Consider the following 17,592-nt stretch of genomic DNA (forward strand, 5'->3'; position numbering starts at 1 on the left):
CCCTGGCAGAGAATCATACTGTGCTGCCAGTCAAGCCTGTTGACAGGAGACCAGAAAAAAACTGGGCAAACTTCTATCAAGCATGACACAGGGAATGAGCCAGAACAGGCAGGAGAGAAGATGGGTGGACATGGAGCATGTCTGCACACAGCAGTTACCCTGGATTGATGTGGAGCGTAAATGTAGTGCACAGAAATCATTGCCCCCCTGGGTCTTTCTGCCTTATAGTCCACTTCCAGGAGCTGAAGTTCAGTCACAAAAATGCAGGCTTATTTAAGAACAAATGTGCCCAGACCTGGAGATATTCAGGAATGGCTGTCCTGGAAAAAATCCCTGAAGAGCCAGTTTGCCTTTTGTACCATTCAGCAGGAAGAGGGCCATAGCACCGACTTGGCTTCCTTCAGCCAGAGAGAGCTGATACCCTCTTTATTTGCTTTTATTCATCCCAGATGAATGGAATCATCAGAGAGGATGAAACAGAGACTGATCTGATGGCCTGACACTTTCACCATTTTAGCAGCTAGCGGCATCCAAATGATTTAACAAGACATCACCCAAGAAGCATTTTTTGGTTCAGCACCTTTGGCCGGTACGTCAGCTGTAACAGCCTGTCACACTCCAGGTAGCTTGGGGAGGGCAGACAGAGGTGGACTGTCGCCTCCAGCCAGCATAAATCACATGTGGCTCCACTGGAGGTGATGGAATGATACCGGTGTCAAAGCAGAGTGTGTGTGAGGAGAAACAGCTTCATCAGTTTTAATGGTGGCAATAAATGTATTGACTCCTACTTACTGACTCAAGAGCCCAGGATTAGTGTTTTAACTCCCAAAAGGAACATTTTTATTTCTGGTTTTGACTTCAACCCAAACCCCAATCCTTACATATCCTGCTGCAGGATTTATTGGCTACAGTTTTTCCAAGCTTAGAGTCATCATCGAATTCCAGCAGCCTGTTCCTCAAAGTCATGCCTTGTGCAATGATTCCTTGACAGCAGCAGTGATAGGTGGGAGTGCCTCCACAGCAGGGCATTTTGCAGAGCTTGCCAGCCTGCAGACCACAGGCCAGCTAAACTCAAACAGCTGGCAAGTCCTGTAGGAACTCCATGGTGGTGGTGGTGGAACTGGGCTGCAGAAAGCGCAGCAGATATTTCTGGCTTTCCTGGCATCGCTGTTTGAACATGGAACATCAGTGGTGGTTGTCTGCATCTCAGAGGAGGACTTCATCTGTAGCTACCTTCCTTAGCTGGAGCTACCACGTTGAGGAAAATCTCTTTGTTCCAGGACAATTCTTCCTGCTTTTGCCATTAGGATGCTTTTGATACTAATGTAATCTCCAGATTAGTTGTCCATCCACGGCAAGCAATGAATGAAACTGAGAGATTGTCCGACACTACCTTTATATGAGTGTGCTTTCCTGCTGCTACTGCACACACCCAGACTGCTTCAGAAGTCATTCTCCAGGATTTCTAGGCTGGAGCAAAGAACAAAGAGAGAGATTTCTGCTTGTAACCAGGTGCCTGCAGCAAATATTTATTTGTTTCATAACATGGCATTATTGTCTTTTATCCAGCCCAAACCTCTGCTACAGCATAAAGAAAACCAAGGCAGATAGTCCAGTCTCTGATACCATTGAAACAGGGGATATCTGGAGCCAGGAATTTTGGACACCCAAAGCTAGCTTGGTGTGAAGGAACTTTTATAACAGATACATTCCCAGTTGGAGGCTATTGCACCACTAGCAGTGACAACGCTAGAGAGGGTTATTGCTCCCTGATGACTACAGTGTGAGACCTGTGGGGTCTGCATGAAAGCATCTTGGAGGGATGAGTCACAGGTCCCTGTTGCCTTCAGTAAGGACCTTGGAAAAATATACATCCTGATGAGAACTTGCAGAAAGCCCTGTTGGGTCTATTTGGACACTTTCTAAATAGCTGGCTTGATTCAGCCCTCCCCTTCCCATATGGACACAGATCGTGCCATTTTTGCAGATGCATGATGGTGGTGTTATCTCAGGAGATGGGGACATGCAGATCTTTCCATTTTCCATTGGTGCAGAGCTGCAGGCTGGCAACAAAACTGCATAGATGGCTGAGCATCACACCTTGGGCTCTTTAAAGTGTTTCCTCTGGCCAAAGGGGGATCGTGGCATTAGGACAGCTTGCCACCCTTGGTCTGCTGTGGAAAGGCTTGTTCGGCTTTGGAAAAATGGCACACGGCTATTCCTGCCCCTGCATGCCTCAGTGAGAGTGTGGGTCCTGGGTTACTGAGTGTGATTCTGAGATAGGTATGGAGGTGTCTCAGCCTTGGGAGGATGGCTGTGGTTCCACTGATGAGACTGAGCCTGCCTTAATCTTACCAGGAAGGTGGTGATGTGACCACAGCTCCCAGGTGTGCTGCAGAGCTAAGAGGCGAGAGGCTGGATGCTTTCATTTCCTTTAGGTCCCAGACAGGTACTTGGGCATCCTGGACCCAAGCACCAAGCCATCTCTGACCACCCATTGCTGCTAAGCTGTGACACTTGTGTCACCTTCAGTGACACAGAGGATCAGCATTGACAGAGCAGGTGGGAAGGAGTGGCCTCCTCTGGGTGCCATCACACATACTTTCTCAGAAAAAAACCAGCCTCCTGCTTCTGTCTCCCTGCCAAGCAAACCTGGATCATATTATTTTCCCATTCTTTCATGAGTACAGAGGCCACAAATGAGTAGTTGTGGGTCAGGAGGACAGTGGGGAGACCCTCCATGCCCATCACTTGTCCTGCTGGTCTTGCATAGGGGCCTCTCAAGACTTGTGGATCCTATGGATCTCTTCATATCGCTTTTGTAGGCGTGGATAGTCAGTAGGTATTTAAAGTACTTCTCACCTTCTTCACTGCTGAGCCCTGCTAAGCTCAGACTGTGAAGTGAGCTGAAGCAGGGTGATGACACAGACCTAAGTCTTTCAGGATGCAGAAAGGCGGACTCATATCCAAAAGATCAAGCAAAGCATCAGCTGCATTGCTGTACACTGTACATATTGCATGGCCCCATCTGGAGTGCTTCACCATTGCAGGAAAAATAGAGGTGACTTCAATACTACCAGCTGGAGGTCCCAGCTGGGTTCCTGTGTGCTAGGTATTGCCCAGGAACACACAGTGAAGCATTTGTGGGCTTGGAGGGACTGTCAGGTAAACAAAGGAGCAAGAGGGGAGTGGATCAGCACATCAGTGACATGCCCCAAGTCATGCAGGTAAGGTAGAAACAGGAACCTCAGCCATATGCCCTGATTTCCCAGCCAGGTCTGTGTCTGCAGGACCTGCTGCATTTCGAGCAAAGGAGAGGAATGGATCTGGAAGAATCAATGATTTCATATTTTAGAGATTGTAGAGAGTTACATTATTTACTTGTTCAAGTAAAATCCAATAGGTATTTTTGTAGTGAGTTTTTGGTTTGTTGGGGTTTTTTTTAAACCAAAATGAGTAGTTGCATTTTCAGGTGTTTTTTTTAAGGTTTTCACCTTTTCAGGCACTGTTTCCTGTAAAAATTCATCCAAGTGTCTTAAGTGGGTGAAAAAGCAAAGAGAGTCAAAAGTTCGAGATTAAAATGTTTTATTCTAAATTGAATGAAATACATTGTTGCATCTGAGGTGATATTCCCCCTTTTGTTTTGACAGAAAAATTGAAAAGGTAAAAAGGTTCTTTTCAATTTTCCCCTCAAAGGCCCCTCTTCATCTTCGCTTCCCCCCAAAACCATCAGAGTTCAACCAGAACAAAACCACAGTTCCTGACACGGTTTTGCTTTGCAGAGAGCAAAACTATGAGGAGAACTAATCAGTATGTCAAAATAAATACATTCTCTTTTATCTAGATCTAGCATCCCACCTGCTAAGAAATGCCATGATTAAGTACATTAAGGCAGAATGTTGTCAGATCTCCAAGTACACTAGCAGGGCATTAGAGAAGTGTGCAAGTTGTACGATGGCTCTTCTTTACCAACAAATTGATTCAGAGCCTTTACAGTATGGGACTGACAGGGAAAATAAAAAGCATTCAACTAACAAAATGTTAGCTTTAGGGTACACTCAGGTAATGTGGGAGAATTATGCCAGAAACAGCTATAGGCCTTTCTTCGTGATATTACTTTTGCTAATATGAAAACCCTCATTCTTACCATGGGCTGCAGAATAGAATAGCTATTCTGTGGAAGCAACTCCTTGGTAATCATTTACCAAGTGTGAACACACTGCTTTGCCTCTCTATTTTATTGCAAGGGGAATGTGGGGACGTTTCATGTTGGAAGAGTTTATCAGAGCCTTCCCGATTGTTGCTGGAGCAGCCTCAGGTTGCTGGCGTTTGCTCAAAAAATCACAAACCAGAAACATTATGTAAAAATGTCAAAAGCCAGCTGCTGCCTTTGCATGAGCATTCAAGCTGACATGTGCAAGGGACATAGAGGAGATGGTGCCCAAGCACTAGCAGTTATTGGCCTTTTCATACCAAAATGCCTTGGACTCAGACCTCCCAAAGTTGTCACACTGGGAGGAAGGCATGAGAAATTTTGGAGACACGCACAGACAGAAAGACCTGTCTCTCACTTCCTGAAAACTGGGCCTTCCATGGCCTCTGTGCTCTAAATCACTGGTAACTTTTACAGTTATGGCCCAGGACATCTTAAGCCATGCAAAAGGTTGCAACAGGTGGTGCTTAGCTTTTTCTTGTGATCAGGGGTAGGTTTTTCCCACATGCTGGAAAAGTGATTGGGACACAGTTCTCATCCAGTGGAAGAGAAAATGTTGCTCTGAATGTAATGACACTGATTTTTAATCTGTTTTGTTATTTTCATGCAAGAGGAGTCTGTCAGTGTGTAAGAAACTAGAAGAAAGAGAAGCAGAAGACCCTACACAGCAATGAATTAACACCAAAAGAGGCTGGATGCTGGACATGTGGCAAGAAAGTGATCGTGACAATAAGTAAAGTAGTAAGTGCCAAGCTTTTACTTGTAGTACTGAGAATTTAACAGCCGGTACCCAGCAGTCAGGTCATCAGGTTTTGCAATATGCTGCCTTTAAAGCTCTTTCTTTTGGGTACCTCTTAATCCCACTTTACCCAAGACAGACGGGCTGTCAGATCTGCACAGAACAGAAGGGAGAAAGGAAAACAAAGTAAAGACATAACACATGAATTTAAAAACATTTAAATTAGCGTTTAACAAGTCAACTATTCAGCCTCTCCAGAAAAGCAGCCTCATTCATTTAGATCTTTCCAAATGGAGCTCTTCAGATATATCAGTTAACTAGAAGCCTGACAAAAGAGATGATCCCTATGAGAGCCAATTGTGTTGTTTTAAAATCTGTTTATCTATTAAAGGTGGGGCCAGCTGGAAAATAAAATGTAAATGTTCTCTGTAGTCAAGAGAGTTTTGATCAGTGGGATATCAGGAGTCATTTTCCCAGTCATGCAGCTAATGGAAATTAATAGGAAAGGAGAGAAGACTTAATTAACTTTTCCTTTAAAGTAAACTTATTGCTTTTTCCCTGCAGGATCTGTCCCTTTGACACTTCCCGGTGAAATGAAAGGAGAATATTCTTTTGCAATGACTTTTCTCTACTTATGCTGCACTTTTTGAAGGCTGATATGCTTTCAAGGCCCATTTCCAAAAAGTGGAAAATCCAAAGGAACTTATACTGCAAAGGGACAGAGTTAGAAAGGGGGTTAATTACCTTATGATGCAAAGTGCCAAGAACTACTGAAAATCCCCCTCTGCTCCTCCCTGCACTGCTAAGTAACACAAAACCTGTTGCTTTCTATCTGAGACTCGAGGCCCCATGTTGGCACTTGGGCAATTTCCCACCTTCACCATATGGTGGACTGATGAAGCAACATATTCTGGTGGAAGCAAGCACAAAGTTCAATCCCACATAAGTCAGGATTAAGCACAAGCCAGATAGAAAACAGAATAACAGTCCTTCACTTTAAAATAGAAATAATCATATAAAAATGTAAATTGCAAATGGGCTTTTTCTCCCCTATACTTTGAAACAAACCTGAAATTTGGATGCACTCTCTTGTGTATCCTGGTTCTCAGTGTTAAACTGTAATATCTCTGAGAAACTCTTGATTACTTGAATATATGTATTTTAATAAATGAGATTCGGTTTATGTTCAAGGCCAGGTGTTTTTCTCAGTCAGGTACAAGCTAAAGAAAACTAGTAAAGAAAATCTCTACAGGCTCCATCAGATTGCATTATAAAAGAACAGCTTTGCACAGAATAAAAAAAAAAAAAAAGAAGTCTAAAAATATATTCTGAGAACAAGCAAAATCTTTAATCTTGTTTGTAAAAGGAACCATTCCCATGAGCTTAGTAAGTTGTTCTCTCTCTTTTTTAAGAAAAAAAAAGATCCTTCTTAAAAGAAAGTTAGAAGAAAAGGTTGGATTTTTTTCTTTTCTATTGTGACATTAGTTAGCTACTCTTTTTTGAAGGCAGGTTGTACGTTGTCAGAGCCATTTGCATGTGACAAGCGGGTGTTCAAAAGCAATTTGAATGATTCACTCCCACTGGCAACCCAAAGCATTGCCGAGATCCCCCCAAATACCACCCTTCATTCACTCACCGCTTGTATTCCAGGTTGCCCGCTGTTGGCTTTGGAAGCCGTCCTTCAGGCACCGCTCCACATAGGATTTGGGGTCGCATCCGGAGAGGAGGATCTCGCCCAGGAGAGCGATGTAGGCGATGGCCAGCCGGAGGGTGTCGATTTTGGAGAGGCGCTTCTCGTACGGGAAGGTGGGTACGTGGCACCTGAGCTGGTCGAAGGCCGAGTTGATGTTGAGCATCCTCTTCCTCTCGCGGACGTTGGCGGCGTGCCGCTGGGGGAGCTGACCGGGGAGCGGTGGCGGTGGCGGTGGCGGTGGCGGGGCGGCGGGCCCCGGCGGCGGCGGCGGCGGCGGCGGCGGCGGTGGGGAGCTGTCCAGTTCAGCACCCCCTGCCGCTCCGCCCGCCGGCACCCCCAGGGCATATGGGCAAGTAGGGGAGGGCCAAGGGGAGAATTGGTCTGGCAGGGAAGAGCAGTCCAGCAGGAAGTTGTCCAGCTGAGAGCTGGCATCCGCCTGGTCCCAGAAGAGAAATTCGGGAGTGGAGGCTTCCTGCTCGAAGCTGTAACAAATTTCCTCCATCCTCTGACCTGCCAGGCTGAAGCAAGCCGATGGAAGTATTTGCAACTTCAGACTGAGCTGACTATCAGGGAAACGAGATTCTAATTTCATTAATACCCCCTAACCCCAAAAATATCAGGGACAGGGAGTCCTGGTTATGTCCTTGAGGAAGACTATCACCAAAGTTTCCCCAGTTGCAAATCCAAGGGGGACTCGTGATTTAAATACTTCATGGCTCCTCAGCAGGGGAATGATGCTATTATTCTCCACTCAAAACCAATTAGTACACGTGCTTCTCTTTTTATTAGCTATTGACTACAAAACAATATGAATTAATTTAACAAGAGAATGCATTTTCTATTGACTTTCTCCTGAAAAATCCATTGAAGTGGTTATTGAGTTCTTCCACAAGTTCACTCTCTCCACTTGCTATTTAGAGTAGGGTTCACATAGGGATTTTGTTGTTATTGTTGTTGGTTTTGGTTAGGAGTGGTTGGAGGAAGAAACAAAATACAATCTTTTTCTGGTAAAGTGTGAATAGCCCCACATTCTCCTATTGCTGGACAAACAAAATGCTATTATAATGCTGTCAGAAACACATGATTCTGCCCTCTTTGACAGCAGAAGCTAGTGGCATCTCCCGCACTTCTAGCAAAAGAATGGTTAGGATAAAGATGTGGGATGCACTGTTGTGTTACATTGGAACACAGTAGTACCTCATATTAAGTAAGCCAACAACACCGCATTTGGTTGCTGCATGTTCTGATTCACACTTATATTACACATTTTGTGAGCAATGCAGACATTCAGTGCTCTGTCTCAGACCACATTAAGCACTGGAAAATAACAGCAGCTGTAATAACCACAACGGGTGCAGTCCTAGAATGGTGGACCAGGTGGTTCTTGAGAAGTGCTGGAAACTGGGAGAGTAGCAGGTGTCCAGAATCCCTGTGATGCTGGACAAATGGGGTGGAAGGTGTTAAGCACCACCAGAACTTTAAAGCAGGTGCATAATATAAGTGGGTGCTTCAGTCTCTTTGATTTCCGCAATACTTAAGCCAATGTTTAAATTCATTCAGAAGTAGTTTAAGTCATATTTTAAGGACATAAATGAATGGAATGGAAACATGTTTTAAGTTAGAGAAAGCCTAAAGGCTTTTCCTGAAGCATGTCATAAAGAACTTTTATCAAGACACTTAATCAAATGCTTGACTTCAAGCACAGACTCATGTCCTGCTGCTGTGTGAAGTTTCAAGAGATGTCTACTGTGAAGTTTATGAGCCATAGGCAGCTTTCTGATAGGAAAGCTGAAAGCACAAGTCTCAATAGCTTCAGATAAAGAGCCAGAGAGCAGAAAATGACCTGCATTTTCAGTGGATCCAAAAGGATGATCGGTCCTCCATCTAACAATGGCTTAGGATGCAGTCCTGATAGATTTGCCCTGTGAATAGAAGGATTTATTTTAAGATAAGGCATAGGCTATTAATGACTCTTCTTAGTAACCTCGGATTTTGCCTTGTGGCAATTCTACCTGCTCCAGGGAGTTCAAGGCAACAGAAGACAGGCTGCAGGAAAGATTTTTGCAAAGAGTAGATGTGAGAAGGTTGCAGTGTATGAAGCTCTGTGACTATCTTTTTTCTTCTTGTTGTGCAAATTGAACAGGAAACCCATTATCTGTAAATCTGCTTGACAAAGGAAAATACCAAGTGTGACAATACAGGGCAAATAGGATTTAAATAATGAGAATGTGTCTTGCTTTCTCTGGTCAGCTCGGGGCACAGATTTTGTACTAGTTTTGTACAAAGTAAATAATTTGTCATGATAGCAACGTAGCCAACAACAAAATATTGGTATTGTGATAGTCCATAGTGATAGACAGCTTCTGCTCCAGATGAAGCCCAACAAAGGACAAGGCAGCTGGCTACAGGGCAAGAGGGGATGCAGGAGGGGTGAAAGGAATGGCCACAGTCACAGGTGGCAGAACTGAGGCTTGAACTTGGGCCAAGTGATGTTGAGTTCACTCTGCAATGGTTTCTTTTAAATCGTATCACTGTATTTCCCAGTGTCATGTACAAGTAATGTTCCCCAAAGAAACGACTTATTACAGGCCCCAGGCTTGGCAGTGGGGCTGCATCTCTGATCCCAGCAGTCCCTTCTACACCTTTGTAAGCAGATTTAGGCTCAGCTATGCAGAAAACAGGCAGCAGAAAAGCCTTCCTGCCTGAGCTCCCTACCTCTGCATGCTGCACCACCTCTACCCAAAACACCTCTGCAGGACTGCTGCTGCCTTGTTGGGCTCCCATGGATGCTTTGCAGTTCCCATATTTCAGATTCTCTTTCAGATGCTTCTACAGCTCCCCAGTCACTGTTTAACTGAGCACTTGGTAGTGCTCATTTGGTCACCTTAGGCACAAACATAAGACACTTTAAAATACTGACATCAGGACGAGAACAGCAGGTCTTCTCCTGAACAGGGCTCTGGAAGAGACAGTTGTCCATCAGGAGCAATGGGCAGAGGCAAGGAGGCTCAGCAAATAACATAGTTTTATGTGCTGGGTTCCTCTTTCTCAGCAGATGCTTCTTCAGTGCTTAACGTTCCCTTCCAGATCCATCACTGCTAATAGTGTTGCCTGGGGATATGTCTGGCTCCACAGATGGAGAGCAGATGTTCCAGCAAGCCTACTTTTAACATGTTCAGGGGGAATTTGGCTCTCTTAGAGAGATTCTGGACAAAGCAGAAGGGGGGAGGGTAGGGGAAGAAAGAGAGAAATGCAAGGAAAGATTTCCCCTTAGAAAGCCAGCTATGAAAGAGGTCAGGTCTCAGAAGAGAAGCTGAGGTTCCCATCCCTCATATGAACAAACCTTACCAAAACCTCAGACCTGTTGCACTCCCAGTGTTTCTGCAACTCCGTTTGTCAGAGACGGAGGGAATGTACAACTAATTGGCCTAATTTTGCACTTGTCTTGAAAATGTGGGTGAAGGAGTCTCCAACAGGGAATGAGGTAGCACAGGTACCACACTGAGTGGGGGTGCTGTTGATTATGACATATTGGTATAACTTCAAGATCTGCTCAACCACCATTTTCCCCAAAACCTCTTCAGACCCAGTGGGATCCAGAAATAACATTTGGCTGCCAGTCGTTTTTTAGTCAGTAGGGTCTAATGAAAGCAAATTCTTGAGTCAGAAACTTTGTCCTGTGTTTATGTCTATGATTGATAGGCTTTAGAGACATGGTCGTTTGGGTTTGAATTCTTCCAGGTCTAGATATCTATGTCTCCCTTTATAATTTTCCCTATTCATGCTAGGAACTACCTTCCTCAGTCCTGTCCCCCTTTCTGTGTCATCTAAACAAATCCACCCATAGCAGACTCTGTGATTTTGCCTATTTCATAGAATTTTGGGTACAAACCTGCTTTCAGGGAATATTTCCACTGCAGTTTTTTTCTTCACAGTGCCTTAGCAGCTGAAAGCTGTTACCCTGTACCTGTATCTCAAAGACAACAAGAACTCCTGTGTTTATTTTGGAGGTAGATTTTTCTCTCCCTTTCTTGTCCCATTGGTCTTATTTCGGGCTGAGCTTGGGGAACCTTTCCAATGACATTTTTAGTGGAGCCAGAGAAACCTCCTAGTTCTGGCAAAATGGCCTTTTTTTTTTTTTTTTTCTCCTGGGAATTTAGTTTGAGCATGTTTCCATCATCTTTAATTGCTTAATAAAGGGAGTCAGTCCTTGGCCTGGACAAAGCACAGATGTAGAACGGATCAGCTGCTTTACTTTCAAGTTAGATGACTCCAAAGTACAAGTCCATCATGTCATTGCTGTTAATCCAACATTATGCTGTGCAGCTCATCATCAGAGCTGGGAATTGCGTCCAAGATTTATGGAGAAGACCAGACGAAAGATGCAAAGATCTTGGGGAGTACTTTATCCAGGTGGGACAGTGCAGCTCTTGGTGGTGTGGCTCACTCAACGTGTGTTAGTAATGGCACTGCCAAACTACAGCTACACAGAAGGATCTCCAGGACCTGAGCTGGCCTCATAATTGGCTGGTTATGCTCCTTACAGCCACAGTTAAAGGGTGGACCACCAAGCTCCTATACCTTCTTTTAAGCCACATGCCATGCCTGGGATACCTGAATTACTGGGCACATCATTTGTGAAGTGCTGGAGGCAAGAAAAGTGCAAGTATTATCATTTAACAATGGAATGTGCTTCTTTTTTAACCTGAAACAATAGCAAATGTAACAATGTAATGAAAAGCAGAACAAGGATTTCCAGGGCAAGAGAATTTCAAAGGGATAATGGCTATTTCTTAGATGCTAAATAATCGTGAAATGAAACCTTCATAGCATATGCAGGATGTTGATTTTTTAAGTGAAAAAGGTAACAGGACCTTTATTATTCACAGGGTAGAAACATCAGACGTCAAAGTTTGTGGAGGAAGGCACTGGTGAATGATTGTTAATATAACTTTGATTTATTTCATTATTAGTATAAACTAGTCAAGACGCTCTTTGCTTTAAAAGTCTTTGGTGTTTAAAAGTGAACACAGTTACTTTAACCTTTCTGCAGGGTGTTTGCAAAGTTACAGAAAATTAATCCCAGTCCCTATGAGAAGGAAGTTATTTTCTCTAATAAAAACACTCACTCGTGGTTTCCCCTTTTTCACAGAGCTTTTTATAAGTTGGGGGATGACCTCTGGGCTGCTGCTGCCGCCAAATAGTTACTCATTCAACTCACTGCACTGGGGTCTGTGACTGCTTATTTGAGTGAATGGTCATCTTTGGAAGACAACATGTACATCAGCCTATGCTTAGCTGTACAGTTTTGATCTCAAGGGGATAGAAGTACTCATGAGAGCTTCTGAAGGAAAGTGGTGGTCCTTGTGCAATGGCCTTAGAAAGGCTGCTTGCCCTGCATTTCACTGTGCTTCTTCAACCATCTGAAACATACCCTAGAAAGGTTAACATAATGCTGCATCCAGGGATTGCAGATAGTGCCCATGAATAACCCTGTCTCTATAACCGATGAGAAATATCTCTAGGGAGAGGAAAAACTGTCATTCATGTGACATTTAGTGCTGTTAATAGTGGTTTTATTTGGATATCTCAAAGTGGTGACTTTAGATCTTTGCTTCTGTTTCTGGGTAAGTGACTCAGCCATGAGCTACTAAGAAAATCATTCTGTGCCTGCCTTCTTGAGAAAAACAAATCTCAGCCCCTTTGCAAAACCACTGTAGAAAATACATATTCTGCAAGTGCATGACCAGTTTTTAAACAGGTGGGTTATCCATTCCTGGAGCCACAGGTGCCCTGTCTTTGGGTACAAGAAATCCTGAATATCTGCATTGTTTGTAGTCATGATTTAATGAGAAGAAAAAAAAAAGCCTACAAAAGGCCAACAACTTCTGTCTCCCATACCGGTACTGAGGCTAATTTTTTCTTCAGCCTTTCTGCTTTCCCTAAGAATAGAGCTGATGAGGAGACACAGCTGTGCCCAGCCAAAAGGATGGGACAGAGAAGAGACACATGCTTGTGCAACTCCACCTTGCACCCCTGTCAGAAATCTCATGATGTTTCCCATTAGTGTGTCATCTTTGTGGGATTTTGGAGGCTGAGGCTCTCACAGTGCACCAGACCAGAGAGCAGAGCCTGAAGTCCAGGCTGGTGTGGCTGATGGCAGGGCTCTGGCCAGGCTGGGACCTGTTCCCCAGCTCCCCCCAGCCCCACTCCCCTCCTGCTCACTGCACCTGCACAGCAGTCCTTGGGACTTGTTAATCACACAGGCGGCACCTCATAAACCTGCCTGGAGACCTCAGGTTTGAAAACAGAGTCACCCGGGCAGATTTACAGAGTGATGTCTGTTTGACTGACAGCTGTTGCCACTTTATGGGAAGCCAGCACATGTTCGCACTATAAAACAGGAACAATAGCTTGGGAAAACATCCGCCTGTGTGAGATGCTCCAGTCCTGCTCTCCATCTGGGAGGTGGTTCTTCCTGGCTGCTACCAACCACCTTAGATGTGCTTTGGATGCAATTCAGTTCCTCTTAGCATTGGTTGACTCAGTGGACACAGTGGCAGGACCGAGCATGCACAAAACCTGTTTCTAATGGAGATCTGTCACGCTGTATTATCATAATGCTGCACTGGGGAAGAGTCTTTTTTTTTTTTTTTTTTTTCCAATGGGTTATTTTTTGTTGCAGAAATGTCTCTAAGAATTCAGGAGAGAAAAATCAGAAATCTAGGAACAAGATGAGGTGCCAGCCATGATGACAAACTGGTCTGGAAGAGAAAACTCTCTCCCAAATCTGTGTGAGTACAACGACAGTAGCAGATGAGGACAATGACAGTAGTAGATGGGGACAACCGATGGACTGCTGTACTCCATGGAAAATGCTAAGATTAAGTCTTAAAAAGCAATTTTGGAACCACCTGGGTGGGCTGTTTACTGAGCAGGGTTGGTGAGGACACAGCTCTGCACTTGGACCCCACACTAGCATGCCCTGGCTGGGAGGCTTGGAATGACCAGCATCACAGTCCTCTTCCAGGGATACTCAGCTGAAGATGATCTCACTCTATTTTTCAGTGTTTCCTCCTTTTTCCTGCTAGCAAGTCACTGCTGCATCAAAGGCAGAAGCCGGTGGTCTCTGCATGAAAGACAAGTGTCTCACAGCAATAAAGAGGGACCCAGGGTCTTGGGGAAGATTCAGATCAGGTGAATCACCCTAAGTCAAAAATAAGCTTAATTCCACCATCTCCCATCCTTCCCTTCCTGCACTGAATCAGTGGTGATCAGCAGTGGCACCATTTTCTGGGGCAGGTCTGCAGAAGAGCAAGGTCATGATTACTTGAAGGGCATGAGAGAAAGAGGCAGAGGCAAACAAACGAACATCAGAGCGAAAGACCTGAGAGCCATTCCCAGCAGCACAAATGCAATCTCCCACCATAGACTGAGGTGTTTAGATCCACTGTGGTAGGTGCCAGTCATCTTGGGCAGGGTTCCAAGTGTGAATTCCAGCTCTATGAATTCAGCATCAACAAGAAGCAAGTTTTCATAGGATTTGAAGCCAGAAGGGAATAATTAAGATCCTCTAGTCTGATCGCTGTGATAACACACATCTTTGGTTGTTACCCAGCAACTTTGGCCCCAAGCCCAGTGGGGATCTTCTTGTTGCAGTTGGATATTTTTTAAAAGGATACATCCAATCTTGATTCAAAGTCTCCAAGTGATAGACCACCAAAGGATCTGCATATGTTGGCAGGCCATTATCATCTTTGCTGAAAGCATGTGTCTGATTTCCTGACCAAAGACCCTACCATGCCTGTTATTTACTGCCAAGTGCCCTGCTCAGAAAGGTCAGATTTGTAGCATGTCTTGGCACTGGGGGACCAACTAGCAAATCCTCTGGAGGCAGAGGACACCCTCCCCAGCACCAAAACCACTGGGAAGAGCCAGACCACAGGAAGGACCTCTGCCAGTGGCACTTCGGGGCTGCACAGCAGCAGCCATAGGAGCAAGCAAATGAAGATGGAGCAGGGAAGCACAGTCCAGTGCTGCTTCCCCAACAAGGCACCTAACTCCTACTGCCTGTTAGCTAGGGACCTACATGGGAAGCTGGATCACAAAGTCATCCTGTAAAGCTAACTTTAGCTGCCTGTGGAGGAAATGTTGGCACTTGAACTGGCTGAATGGGCTCTCTTTACTGATGCTGGCAGGAAATCAGAAATGGGCAATGGAGTAGGATTAGTTGCCTATGAATGGGAGGACACCTCTACACCAGATTCCAGGAGATGAATATCACTTACAGTGACCACAGTCTACCTGGTAGTCTCTAAGCTGGCCTACAGGATGCTAAGCTGGGTCTGTTTTCTTACTTGAGTCTTTATTCAGCAAGCCCACAAGCAAGTCCATTTACTGAAGCTTTAGGCATGGGAGTGTCTGCAAATGCATGATTCTTTCTACATGCCTATGCATGTCTCTGTCTCTGCCCAGGTTAATGCTGCCTTGTCATATTCAGGCTGCATCTTGAGCCCATGAGGAAAGAAACCCTAACTTTTCAAATAGTTGCAACCCAGCATGAACCAGCCACAGCTCCAGAAGTCTCTAAATTGCAGGTTGTTGGAAGCCAGGGGAGGATGCCGGGGAAACTATTAGCATGAGCAGATTCCTGTGCTCTTTCCATGAGCATCCAGTACTGGCTACATCTGAGCCGGGAGAGTGTGAATTCCTGGCCAGGCACAGTATGGCTGCTCCTGTGAAACCCGTAGATGAGTATCTGTTACTGCCGAGCAGAACTGGTCAATTAGGTCATGACGTTAGCTTAAAAAGCCTTCCTCTCTTTTCCATCTGAATGCATTTGGGGGAGGCTATTGTCACCAGTCTGTAGGGGTTATGTATTCTGGTTTTCCCACCAAAAAAAAAAAAAAAAAAAAAAAAAAAAGAAACGAAACCTGAGTTTTTCGTGAAATCTGCTTCCAAAACTTGTCATTTGGAGAAGACTATCAAAAACTATTAGCCTTGCACTGAAATTTGGGTCAATCTTCAAGGACTTTGTCTGAAATTTCTAGCCATAGCAAGGAAGACTTAAATGGGAAATCTTCTGAGAAACCTCTATGCTCTGGGGATTTCTGCTACTTCACCGTTCTGGGCAGTCAGCGAATTGTGATGAGCACAGCTTTTTGCAAACTCTGTCCTCCCTGTCAGCTGGAACTGTGAGTTGCACAAGCCACTGACATGAACAATAATGCATGGGAAGACATTGCACAACACTTTCAGACCTCAAAGGTTCTGCAGTTCATGCCATTCATGGGCAAAAGTTGGGTCCATTCCTTATTTTAACTGGAGAGATGCATTTAACTGTGGCTACTGCATGAAGGCAAAAAAACATGGCTGGGATGTTTCTGGGAGATAGGTCATTAAATGGTGTAGCTGTGGCTGGTGAATACAGTGCTGCAGCTCCCAGAGGGCCAGCTGGCAGTGTGCAGTTCCCCCAGAGTTCATCTATATGCTGTGGTGGCCATGTAACATTCAGCCGTTGTGGAGAACTTAGGAAAGGGAGAACAGTATTTTAAAGGTGCTGTGTGAAAATCTCATCTCCAGATGGAGAAACCAAGGCACACCATGGGTACCAGCTCAGGAGGCCAGCAAGCCAGCCACATGGAGGAAGGATTAAATCTCATCAGGCTCTGTCTGCTAGGAAACACAATTGTCCCAGCTCCAACAGCTGAGCTCTTAGTGGATGCCCAGAAGGTACTGGCTGGTTTGTGTCTTACTGTTGTTGTGCTCTCTGTGTAATATGCCCTTCCAGGAAAATGCCATTCATTTAAAATAGTGAGCCCGTTTTTAAAACGTGTTTTGTATTTTGAGTGCAGGTCAAATAGCAGACACTTTTGATTAATGCAACATTGAGATATTGAAAAAAAAATAATCACATGCCTCAGTGGGAAAAGGTATAAAGGACAAACATTCAGTGCTGTTCAACATTTTGGGGAGGTGGGGAAATGAGCAGGAAAGATCATACCTAAATAGAAAGCTAAAGCCAATGCTTGCAATTGCCAAGGCATCAGCCAAAAGGAAAACACAACTCTGATCGCAGTAAAATCATGTATGAGTCATGATGGGCCAAGAACAAGTTTGCTTTCTTTTCCCCCTCATTGAACAGATGATGATTAAAAGATAAATCATGCTTGGAGTCAAATCAAGTGATTGGATTAAAGTTTAGTTGAGTATTTAGAGACTGTTTGGGACACAATGGAAAGCTAATTGAAAACTTACATTTGTGAGACCCTTGAACTCTCCAGCTCTTAATAAAATACTACTGCAAAGTACACAAGGGTTCCCTGTGGGAGAGATTCCTCTCCACAAGTGCTTTTATTCCTCAGGTATGTGGAAAAATGGTATTCATTTTCTCTACAAGTTCACCAAAGCAAACTATGTCCATGATCGTAATTCAACTATTGCTCATGATGCAGTAACTTAATCTATTCAGCTCACTGAAAATCAGTGAAGCAAGACAAAGGAAAGTCACTTCTTTAAAAAATGAAATTTTAAACACTTCATTCTTTTAAATAGTCTTTGCTTTTCTCAGCAGCTGGTATTCCAGAGTGACTGGATGCCTGCATTGGGCAGAAGTAACTCTGGAGTCTCAAAAACTATGTAAAAATTCCTTCTAGATGTATTGTAGTAGGAAATGTCATGCTTTATTTGTACTAATAATATAATTGCATTCTGGAATCACCCCCAGTTCTTGAGGAACATACCCAGCCTGTGGCTTCAAAGCATTGTCCTTTTTGGTGGAAATACCAGTGAAACCCACAAATAAAGAGAATAAATTTCCCCATGTCCACACACACACATGAACACACAGAAATTAAAAACCTGGTTCTTCATTTGGCCTCTGTGTAACCAAGCACAAGTTTTTCTTGGCGATCCTTAACATTGAAGTGAAGTTGCAGAAACTCTGTA

This window comes from Buteo buteo, chromosome 5 (assembly GCF_964188355.1).
Source record: "Buteo buteo chromosome 5, bButBut1.hap1.1, whole genome shotgun sequence".
Taxonomy (NCBI): Eukaryota; Metazoa; Chordata; class Aves; order Accipitriformes; family Accipitridae; genus Buteo; species Buteo buteo.